General features: G+C 58.5%; 1 long non-coding RNA gene across 10 annotated transcripts; it reads left to right on the top strand.

Moving 5' to 3' along the window:
* The first annotated feature begins 5,909 nt into the window (after window positions 1-5,909).
* LOC123817400 lies at window positions 5,910-9,313 on the top strand. Of its 10 annotated transcripts, XR_006785419.1 has the most exons (6): window positions 6,006-6,200; window positions 6,340-6,553; window positions 6,772-6,846; window positions 7,871-7,967; window positions 8,343-8,630; window positions 9,082-9,313. It is a non-coding gene; the product is annotated as an uncharacterized LOC123817400 (long non-coding RNA). The 10 variants fall into 10 exon arrangements; XR_006785418.1 differs by lacking the exons at window positions 6,006-6,200; window positions 6,772-6,846 and adding an exon at window positions 5,910-5,999 and having other exon boundaries at window positions 6,401-6,553; XR_006785416.1 differs by lacking the exons at window positions 6,006-6,200; window positions 6,772-6,846 and adding an exon at window positions 5,917-5,999.
* The last annotated feature ends 956 nt before the right edge of the window (window positions 9,314-10,269 follow it).

Genomic DNA, 10,269 nt, shown 5'->3' with positions numbered 1-10,269 from the left:
AGGAGTAAACGTTCACAACCTTGGACTAGGCGAGGGGTTCTTCCTCGCGGCACCAGAGGCGCATGGGACCAGGGAGAAACCGCACGCCCGGTGGGCATGGACCAAGTGGAAAACTTGTGCGCCCAGAGGACACCGCCCGGAAGGGAGAAGGCGACTCTCAGGATGGGCGACTCTCAGGAACCGTGCACCGGAGAGGGGGCACTTGCACCGAGAAACCGGTGCAGCTCAGCGATGGAAAGGCGACCTCGCTGGCAGTGGGCCCAGGACCCGAGTGGGTCGCTCGCTCCCCGAGGAAGGAGGCGCACAGCCGGCCGGCAAGCCCGCGAAGGCAGACGCTCTGCGTGCGCATTCAGCAGGGAAGTGCAGCTCAGCCCACGAGGAGACACCACGCGCCACCCACCAGGATGGCTCCACTCCCGGGCATCTCCTGCGGGAGGCGGTTGCGTCAGGAGGTAAGGCGTGCCTGTCGCGTCCTGAGTCACCGCTCTGCCTGGGGCTCATCCTGTCGCTGCCTCCAGGCTGGCGTCGGCTCCCACACGGCGGGAGGTTCAGTGTTAACTCCAAGGTCTCTGGGGGTAAACCTCGGGCGGAGGGGTTGGGATCTATTAAGATTTATTTTAGGATCCTAGGGGACTCGATGGTAATGGGAAAAGTGTAATAAAGATTACACACACAAGCCCTGGCTGGAGTAGTAGCTCAGTGGATTGAGCGCGGGCTGGGAACCAAAGTGTCGCAGGTTCGATTCCCAGCCAGGGTACATGCCTGGGTTGCAGGCCACGGCCCCCAGCAACCGCACATTCATGTTTCTCTCTCTCTCTCTCTCTCTCTCTCTCTCTCTCTCTCTCTCCCTCCCTTCCATCTCTAAAAAATAAATAAAATCTTAAAAAAAAAGATTACACACACACACACATATATATGTATATATATAAAGATTTATCTTATGATCCTATAGAAACGAGCCCAGACTTTGAGGGTCCTGTGTGGGGGACAGAGAGGGTCAACTTTGGGGTCTGCGTCGCCTTGGCACTCCTTACCTCAGCCTGGCTGGGCCCTGTGAGTGGCAGAGCCCACCCTGGGTACTGAGAACAGGCCGAGGCAGCCTCCTGCCCCCTCCCTGGGTACTCTGGCAGGACCCAGGGACTTTCTGGAAGATCTTACCCTCTCTGAAAAGATCAAACAGGGAGGTTTCCCAGGGACACCACTGTCCTCTGGGGAGCCCCACTTGAATCTTCAACCTGTACTTCATCGAGATGAAATTGGTAGATTTGTGAGGACCCTGCCCCCCCACCACCACCCTGGACTGTGGGTGCTTCTCCGTTATGAGGTTCCCAGCAGGCTGGGCCATGGTCACTGTGGCTATGGCACTAGGAGCCAGGGCCTTGGGCACCCACGGGCAGTCCCCAGCCTTCCCCAACCTCCCTCTGTGACTGTCCCCTGAGAGTAGGTCTCAGCACGCAGGCTGGTCACCAGACCCAGTTTGGTTAGGGCCTCTGACAGTCATCAGTGGGGGGTGAGTGACCAGGGACCCAGACTGGGGGAGGGGGTCGTCATACTATAGATAAGGGAACTGAGGCACATCCTGGAAGAGAAAGGGAGGCACTTGCTCAAAGTCACAGATCTTTAGAAATTAGCAGTAGATCATTGGTACTTAATAGCATAATTGCCACACACCAGCAATAACCACCTCCATCGCATCCCATGTGACGTGGAACTCCCTGAGAGCTTTGTGTGTGTGTGGTTGTGCTCTCCTGGAACACTCTGTCCTGCTGATCCTTGTTTACCTGGTTGGCCTGCAGGTGCCAGCTTAGAAGCCCCTTCCTCCAGGAAGGCCTCCCAGACCTCCCAAGTTGAGACATTAATCCTGCTGAGCGTTATATCTCCCCTACTAAGCTCCCTAAGGCTTGCCCTGCTGATCAGTGCTTCCCTAGCTCTTAGCACAGGGCACAGCACAGCATAATAGTTACTCTAATGATAAGGGTCCCACGAATGCCACATGGTTCTGGGTTCTGCCCAGGTACTGACTCATTGGCTGAATGAAGGGATTGAGTATCGCTCACCCAAGTCACTCCCCCATTCCCGGGTCTTGACACTCCAATCCTTGAGCCTGGGGTCCTTTAAAAACATTTAATTACTTGAGCTCTGGCTGGCATAACTCAGTGGATTGAGCTCAGGCTGTGAATCAGGCATTGCAGGTTCAATTCCCAGTCAGGGCACATGCCTGGGTTGCAGGCCACGGCCCCCAGCAACCACACATTGATGTTTCTCTCTCTCTCTCTCTCTCTCCTTCCCGTCCTTCTCTAAAAATAATAAATAAATAAAATCTTTAAAAAATATTTAATTACTTGAAAGCTCTGGGATGGACTCCTGGTCCTTTTACCTCTGCCCAGCTCTCGGCCTCTGCTGGGACCCCCGGGCATGCCTGGCGTAGCCAGGGCACCCTCTGCTGGAAGAACGGGGACAAGGTCTGCTCCAGCTCTGGATGCCCGTCGGTGGCTGGGCAGCTCCGTGCCTGCACCTGCCAGTTCAACAGCCCCTTCTTCACCGGCTGTAGGGCAGCTTCTGCGTCCTTTCCCCATGTGACCCCCTCTGCCTGTCTGCACAGCGCAGGTGGGAGCTTGTCAGCTGGCCCCCGAGGCCTAGGCTGTGCCGCCCAGCTGGCTATTTCCCCCAGGACCCCCTGAAGTCAGATCTGATGAGCATAGTCTGTCCCAGGGCTGGCCATAGAGGCTGGCCGTGATGTTGGGGGACCCACTCCCCCACCCCACTCTACTCCAGCCCCGCCCCCTGGGGGGGCCAGAGATGTCCTGATCTCTCCCGCTCAGGGGCAGTGGGATGCCTATTGCTGAGGCCGGGGCTGGGGCACAGGACAGGGGAAACTGTAGGGCAACCTCATGCCTCCTGACCTGGGACTGTCCCTGTGCGGAGCCCTGTCCCGATGTCAGCTGTGTGGGGAGAGGCGGCGGCCCTACATCAGGCAAGCAGCGCGCCTGGAGCCGCAAGCCCGTCACAGCCCACGCTCCGAAGGCCCCGCCAAGGGAGAGGCTGTCGGAGTGGCTGGCGCTCTTGGGCTCAGGGGTGACCTCTCGACCTGAGCCCCCCCCGCTTCCCTGCCTCCTCCTTCCCCGCTCTGTTACCAGACTCTTCTCCAGCCCACACTCTCTCTCTCAAGTTCCGCCCCTGCCAGCAGGTCTGGAGACTGTCTCATGGTCACCCTGACTCAGCCTGTCCCCACGCCACCTTCCTCCACAGCCCAGGCCTCGCCTCCGCTCTTTGACCCGGTCAGAGGCCTCATCTTCCGGTCCGTCCTCCCCTCCGAGGCCTCGCTCAAGTCTTATCTCTTCCTGACACTGGGCCGCTGCGGGCCCCCCGTTGCCTGGATGCTGAGCCTCGATAGGATCTCCCCGCTCAGCCCCCCTGTCTGGACTCATCTCCAGAAGCATCTGTGCTCAGGAGCCGCACCGGAAAGCCTCGCTTCGCCCACGCCTCGGCGGGCTCCGGGCTGCGCACCCGGTTCCCAGCTCTCTCAGCCCGGGCGTGTGCCCAGCAGCTCACCCGCCAGACTCTCCCCCCAACCCCGCCCCCCGACCCCACTCCTCACCCCCTTACCTCTCACCTGGTGCCCTTGTGCCCTCACCTCACCACCAGCACCCTTCCTCTCGCTCAGCCTGACCCCGGCTGCTCAAAGCCCCCCAGATTGTCCTCAAACAAACCGGCCCCCGCTGCTCCGCGGTGCCCAGGGCGCTCCGGAATCGAGTTCGCAATCCTCCCGCGCCCTCGCCTCTGCTCAGCCCTGACCCGAGTTTCATCACCTCCCTGCTCCCGCTCAGGTGCTGCCCCGCTGCCCTGCATAATCCCCGCCATTTGCAATGACAAAGGCCAAGGGCCACCTCCTCTGGGGGGAGTCCCTGATGCCACAGCTTCCCGAGAGCGAGGACCACTCAGGGGACTGTCTGCTCTGGGGTCTCCAGGGCCTGGGAGGACCGGACACCGGGGGCCGAAGACAACGGCTCTTCATTCTGCCACGATCCCGGAGGCCTGACGTCCGAGATCAAGGTGCTGGCAGGGCAGGCTCCTTCTGGAGACTGGTGGAGAATCCGTTCCGTGCCGGTCCCCTCGCTGCCCGTGACGACGCGCCTTCCTGGGTTACTGGGCTCGTCATTCCAGTCTCTGCCCTGCCTTCTCTCCGTGTCTGTCTGTGTCTCTGTGTGTCCATGTCTCCGTCGTCGTATAAGGACACCAGCCACTGGATGAGGGCCCACCCTCCTCCCATAGCGCCTCCTCTGAATCACATCTGCGAAGACCCTGTTCTCAAGTAGGGTCACATTCTGAGGTTCCAGGTGGACATGAGCGTGAGGGGGACACTGTTCATTAGCTTGCAAGCCGTCCAGAACGAGGTAATTGGCCACGGTCGGCTGACTCCCGGTCTAGACGGTTCCGGGACTGATCTTCCTGTCCCGCCGTCGCTGGGTCATATGCTCCGTGAGGACGGGGGCCGCACCGGTCTCGGCTCACTGTCGTGTTCCCACCGCCCGATGCGCGGGAAGAACGTTCCGCCCTCTTTTCCACGCCCCCTCCCCAGCTCAATGAATATTTGTTGAATCAATAAAAATATCCAGGGACACAGGTCAATTCACTAATGAGGTGGATACTATTATTACTTTACTTTTTCCCAGATGAACCATCTAAGGCACAGAGAGGTTAAATAACTTGTCCAAGGTCACGGATTTGTCAGTGGCAGAGCCAGGATTTGAACCCAGACAGTCCAGCTTTGGAGTCTGTGTGCTTAACCACCACATAGTGTTTGTCGAAAGCTGTCATGGAGGCAACGTCAGCGGGACGTGGCCAAACAACCTGCCCCCAGCCCAGCCAGACCCCACCCTCCCACCCCGCGGGCGCGCCCTCCACACGCCGAGACAGTGTTGCTTCTCCAGGAGCACCCGCTGCAGCGCCGCTCCCGGTCACCTCTTCCCCGAGGAGGCTTGATGAGTGCGTGGCTGGAAGCGAGGGTCTGCCCACCCCCGAGCTGCTGTCTTGCTCCCCCCACCCCCCGCATCCCCCACGGGGGGCCCTGTGCCTGGCCCACAGCCGCCACTCCAGGGACATCCGTGGGACATCGGAGCGACCTGGGCAGAACCCTGACCGCACGCATGTCCAGTGCATGTGAAACACGAAAGTCCCCAGACACGCGTCCTCCAGGCAGGGAAAAGCTGGCTGTAAAGCAAGGAGGATTCAGCTTCCAGCAGTCCCTGGAGAGGAACCCAGGCCTCTAAATGGGTGCCCTTGGGTTTTTGTCACTGGGTGGTTTACTTTGGCAAGGGCGAGCGGTCGAACGACTGTCACTCACTTTTCACCTGAAGTGTGGGTGCGCGTGCACAGTGGTAACAACAGGGACATGTGGGGCAGGACTGCTCTGAGCACTGCGGGACACTTGGTGTCCCTGATGCCTCCCCCTGGTCCGGGTATACATTCCAGCAATGCCCTCCAGGCGTGGGACACCCTTGACCCGGGTGAGAGGCAGATGAGGCCGGTGACTGGGCCTCACAGTTTATAGAGATGCCAACGATACTCGGTAACCAAGGTAACGTAATGCAACGTGTTTTCGAGAAAACGAGATCAAACAAACCAGGGCCAGGGAGCAGCCGCCTGGCTTCAGCCGTGCTGGGCGCAGGGCCCCCCTCCTGGGGCGAGGGGCCTGGGGCAGGGAGAGCCGGCGCTGGGGCTGGCCTTCAGTTATAACTTGGAGATGCATCGTGGATCCGGCATTAATTCTGATTTTGTAAACGATTGCATTAAAATATTCTCTGTCTTGAATCCTGAGATTTTTGGCACGGCCCCGTGAGCTGTGTGCCCAAGGCGAGTGCCTGGCTTGCCACGCCCTGGCTCTGCCGGAAACAGACCGCGTGTCGCGGCCAGCTGGGCTGAGCAGCCCCGGGAGTGCGTTCTCCGCGGCACATACAAAGGGCGTCTCTGTCCCGGCTGTGTTACAGATCAGGAAACAGGTGGGGAGAGGCGTGTGTCTGCCTCCTCCCGCACCTGCTGCAGGGTCCTTGGCCTCCCAGAACCTTCTGGGTGCAGGGGAAGCTGGGGTGGAAACAGAGGAGGGGTAGGTGGGTCCTCCGCACCCACCTGGGTGCAGTGGGCACGTGGGCTGAGCTGCGGGAGGGAGCAAAGGCGAGACCCAGGGAGAAGGACAGAGGTGGGTGAGTAGTCACGCTCGGGTCTCCGGCAGCCAGCCTGACCTGGCCCAGGACAGGACCTGGGTGGGCCCGCACTGCAGTCTCTGGAGGCTGCTCCTTCTGTCCTGGGGTCCGCGTTTATGGAGCGCCCGCTCTGTGGCAGGGATGGAGACCCAGAGGGAGTAGCCGGCCTGCCCCCAGCCTCACGGAGAACTCCCGCCTAGGAATACCGAGGCGCCGGGAGGGACAGATGCGGAGGGCCTTATGGAAGCGCAGAGCAGGGGACCCGGCCTGGCTTTGCGAGACTTCTCCACCGGCGTCCCGGAACACAGCCCCTCCTAGCGGGGTCTCCAGGACGGAGGAGGAGAAAGTAACGAGTGAGTGGGCAGGAGTGAGACAGGGGGTGAGGGTGGAGGAGAGCTCTGGGCAGAGGGGACAGCAGGGGCACAGGCCAGCGGGCGAGACGACCCGGGAGGCTCAATGGAGTGGGCGCTGGCGATGACAGTGACTGGGGGCTGCTCGAGGCAAGGAGCTGGGGCGGGAGGGGGCGGGACGGGGCCAGCAGGGTGGCCGGTGATGGTCCACCTCCCTTTAGCCGGCCGGGACCAGTCCAGGTCGCTCCCAGGTGCCTCCCTCACAGAAGTGCCCCGGGGAGCTGGTGTCATCTTAGGTGAGAGGCCCCGCTGCATGCAGGCAAGGGCCCTGCCCCAGGGCCCCACAGGCATCCTCTCCCCGCCGCCACCGCCCCCCACCCCCACCCCGGTCCTGCGAGCAGCATCCCTGGGGTGAGGGGAGGGTCAAGGCTCATTCCCTAGGCAGCTCCTTCTGGTCCTGCTTCCTGTGCTCCCCAGCCTGTGGGATGAGGCCAGGCAGCCTGCTGGACACCACGGAGGCTGCCAGTGTCTGCCGGCCCCTTCTGTGACCGTCCTGGCTTTGGGAGACACTGAGGAGTGACACGGAGGGAGCAACACCTGCGGCTTTGGCTGGCTCGCCACCTGCCACCCACTTCTAGGGGGAGGCAGGGAAGGGGTTCCGACAAAGCAAAGCTATAGGCCAGATGTCACGTAGGGCAGCCGTGAACAAGCCGCTTTGCATTTTGAAAGTAACTTTGGAAAAGGTGCGCAGAGCGAGATGGGCGAAAAGTGCACTCGGGAGCTGCACTGCCGTCTCCCTGGGGTCTGTGTCTCCTGAGCTCTGTCTTTGCAAGAGCGCTGGGAGGAGGAGGAGGAGGAGGGGCTGTCTCTGGGAGGGTGGGATTACAGGTGGCTGGCTTTATTTTCTTCTTTGTTTTCGATACTGCGTACGTTTTCTATAACAAATGCGTTATAGGAGGGCCAATGCAGCATCATGGTTAAAAAAAAAACAGACTGCCCGGGTTTGAGCCCTGGCTCCCCAAATCGTGCACCTTCATGGTCTCGGGGAAGTCCTCCCACCCCCTGAGCTCAGGTTCCTCGTCCCCACAACGGGAGAATTCACGGCACCTGCTTATCGGGTTGCTGTGAGGGTCGAGTGAGTTCATATTTCTCACGCACATTTCACTGGCCGTGACCAGGGGCTGGCGCGGAGGAGGCGCTGGGTATTGGATGAATAAAAGCAAAATTACTTCTCTAGACGATGCAAAAAGACATTTGAAAATGACCCAGGACAGGAACACAATCTTTTTGTAAGGAATAACATGAAACATTTTTTTTCAGAGAAAGTCCTTGGAGACAGATTCTTTTACAGCCTGTTTGGGCTCACAGGGAAGCAAATATTCTTTGCGTGCGAAGGCAAGAGCAGGAAGCATGAGAGGTGTGTGGGTGGCGTTCCGGGGACAGTCCCCTCCCTGGTCTTGGCGCTGTAGGGGGAGGGGGAGGGGGAGGGGGAGGGGAGGGGGAGGGTTCCCCGATGTGGATTTCCAAGAACCCTGGCTGGTCTTGCTCCGGAAGCTCTCCCTTCCCATTCTCCCCCATGAAGCGCATGCTAAGTTTATGAGCAAAGAACACTGACATTTTGGGTTGCTGGCCAGCCTCACCGGTGTGCCGCCGGCTTGCCATTCGGCTTTTTGAAACACCAGAACTCCTTTGTGGACCCCAGGGATTGTCCCCTGGGGACCCCGACGGGTCTAGCGACTCCAAATGAGGAACTACTGTTTAAGAAAGCGAATGACATCCCTCTTACATCCAGATGCTGATTCCTGCCGTGTGACCGAGGGGGTGAGGGTTCCAGGATCACGCCCCGCTCCGCCCTGGAACGGCATGTCCCTCGGAGCCAGAGGGTGCAGGTGGCCACCTCCCACTGTCAGCTGCCCAAGGGGAAGGAGTCTGAGGCCCCCGCTGCTAGCAGAGCGGGCCCCAGTCCCCTCGGGTCACACATCCATGTCCTCGGCATTTGTACCTCTGCCCGCCTGGTGATGCAGAAGCCCACAGCCCCTGCAACCAGGACAAATGAAGATTTGGGGGTGGAGAAGCGAGCGTAAGGCATTTTGGGGGGAGAGAGAGAGAGAGAGAGAGAGAGAGAGAGAGAGAGAGAGAGAGAGAGAGAGAGAGGTGTGTCTCCTGGATAGCATGGAAAGGTTTAGATTGGGCTCCTACCCATCACCACAGGTGGCGGCCCACAGGGACAAGTGGTCGGAATCTGTGCAGAGCAAACACTGCAGGGAGGAGGGTCAGCCCGGGGGGGCCCCCCCAGCCGGGCTGCTCAGAGGAGCTGAAGGGCATGCCCCCCCCTTAACACCTCAGAGCACCCTGCTCCAGGCATCCTGCTGCAGCCAGCTCCGGAAGACCGCCTCCCGCTGAGAAATGGGGGTCACTGACCTCTCTGAGGACAGTCTCCCCCCCCCCCGCCCCCCGCTGTGGAATTCAGGCACAGCCCCGTGGGGCCCTAAGGGTTTTCTCCTGTGACTTGCCTCTCATTTCCTCCTCAGAGCCAATCATTAACTTTATGGAGAACTGCTTGTGAGAAGCCGCAGGAGCCAGTGGCCGGCTGCGGCTGGAAACGCAGAAGCAGCTTCCCCAGAGGGTCCCAGCATACACGGGGGGACTTGCTCACGATTGCCTCACGGGAAAGCTAAGAAATACTAATTCTTAATCTTTTTTTTAATCTATTTGGTGTTTTCCTGGGAATAATAAACAGAAGACTGCCACTAGTTAAAAATATACAAGTGTAGATCCATGAGACTTGGGTGTTGAGCTGCCAAATTTGACTCGGGGGAACGAGACGTGTTGGAGGGAATACCTCAAAAGAAACCCAGGAGGGCAAACACTAAAATTGGTTAAATTGCATTATTTTTCCACCATAAAAATCTCATGGAAAACAGCGATTTTTAAAAAGATTTTATTTACATATTTTTAGAGAGGGAAGGGAGGGAGAAAGAGAGAGAGAGAAACATTGATGTGCGGTTGCTGGGGGCCGTGGCCTGCAACCCAGGTATGTGCCCTGACTGGGAATCGAACCTGCGATGCTTTGGTTTTCAGCCCGCGCTCAATCCACTGAGCTATGCCAGCCGGGGCACAGCGATCTTTTTAAAAAAACTTTTATTTATTCATCTTTAGAGGGGAAGGGAAGGCGAGAGGGAGAGAAACATCAATGTGTGGTTGCCTCTCGTGCATCCCCCCCTGGGAACTGGCCTGCAACCCAGGCATGTGCCCTGACTGGGAATCGAACCACAGTCCTTTGGTTCGCAGGCCCGTGCTCAATCCACTGAGCTACACCATTCAGGGCGGAAAACAACAATCTTAATGAAAATAGTTTTAGGTAAAAATGAAAATAGAAAACTTGGAAACAAAAATTTAATTGCACTGTAGGGGAATAGATCAAGGAATTAAATGGGCTTAATGGAGTATCTCTAGGGGAGAGCTTTGCTGATGGAAATGCGTGTGGTGTGACTCTTGCTTTATTTTATTTTATTTTATTTTATTTTATTTTATTTATTTATTTTTAGAGAGAGGGGAAGGGAGAGAGGAAGAGGGGGATAGATCAGCAACGTCAATGTGTGGTTGTCCCTCACATGCCCCCTACTGGGGACCTGGTCCACAACCCAGGCATGTGCCCTGACTGGGAATCAAACCAGCGACCCTTTGCTTTGCAGTCTGGCACTCAGTCCACTGAGCCA

Source organism: Phyllostomus hastatus, unplaced genomic scaffold, assembly GCF_019186645.2.
Source record: "Phyllostomus hastatus isolate PE091 unplaced genomic scaffold, TTU_PhHast_1.1 phas_contig_210, whole genome shotgun sequence".
Lineage (NCBI taxonomy): Eukaryota > Metazoa > Chordata > Mammalia > Chiroptera > Phyllostomidae > Phyllostomus > Phyllostomus hastatus.
The sequence above is the reverse complement of the archived record's forward strand: the minus strand, read 5'-3'. Positions and strand labels throughout refer to the sequence as shown.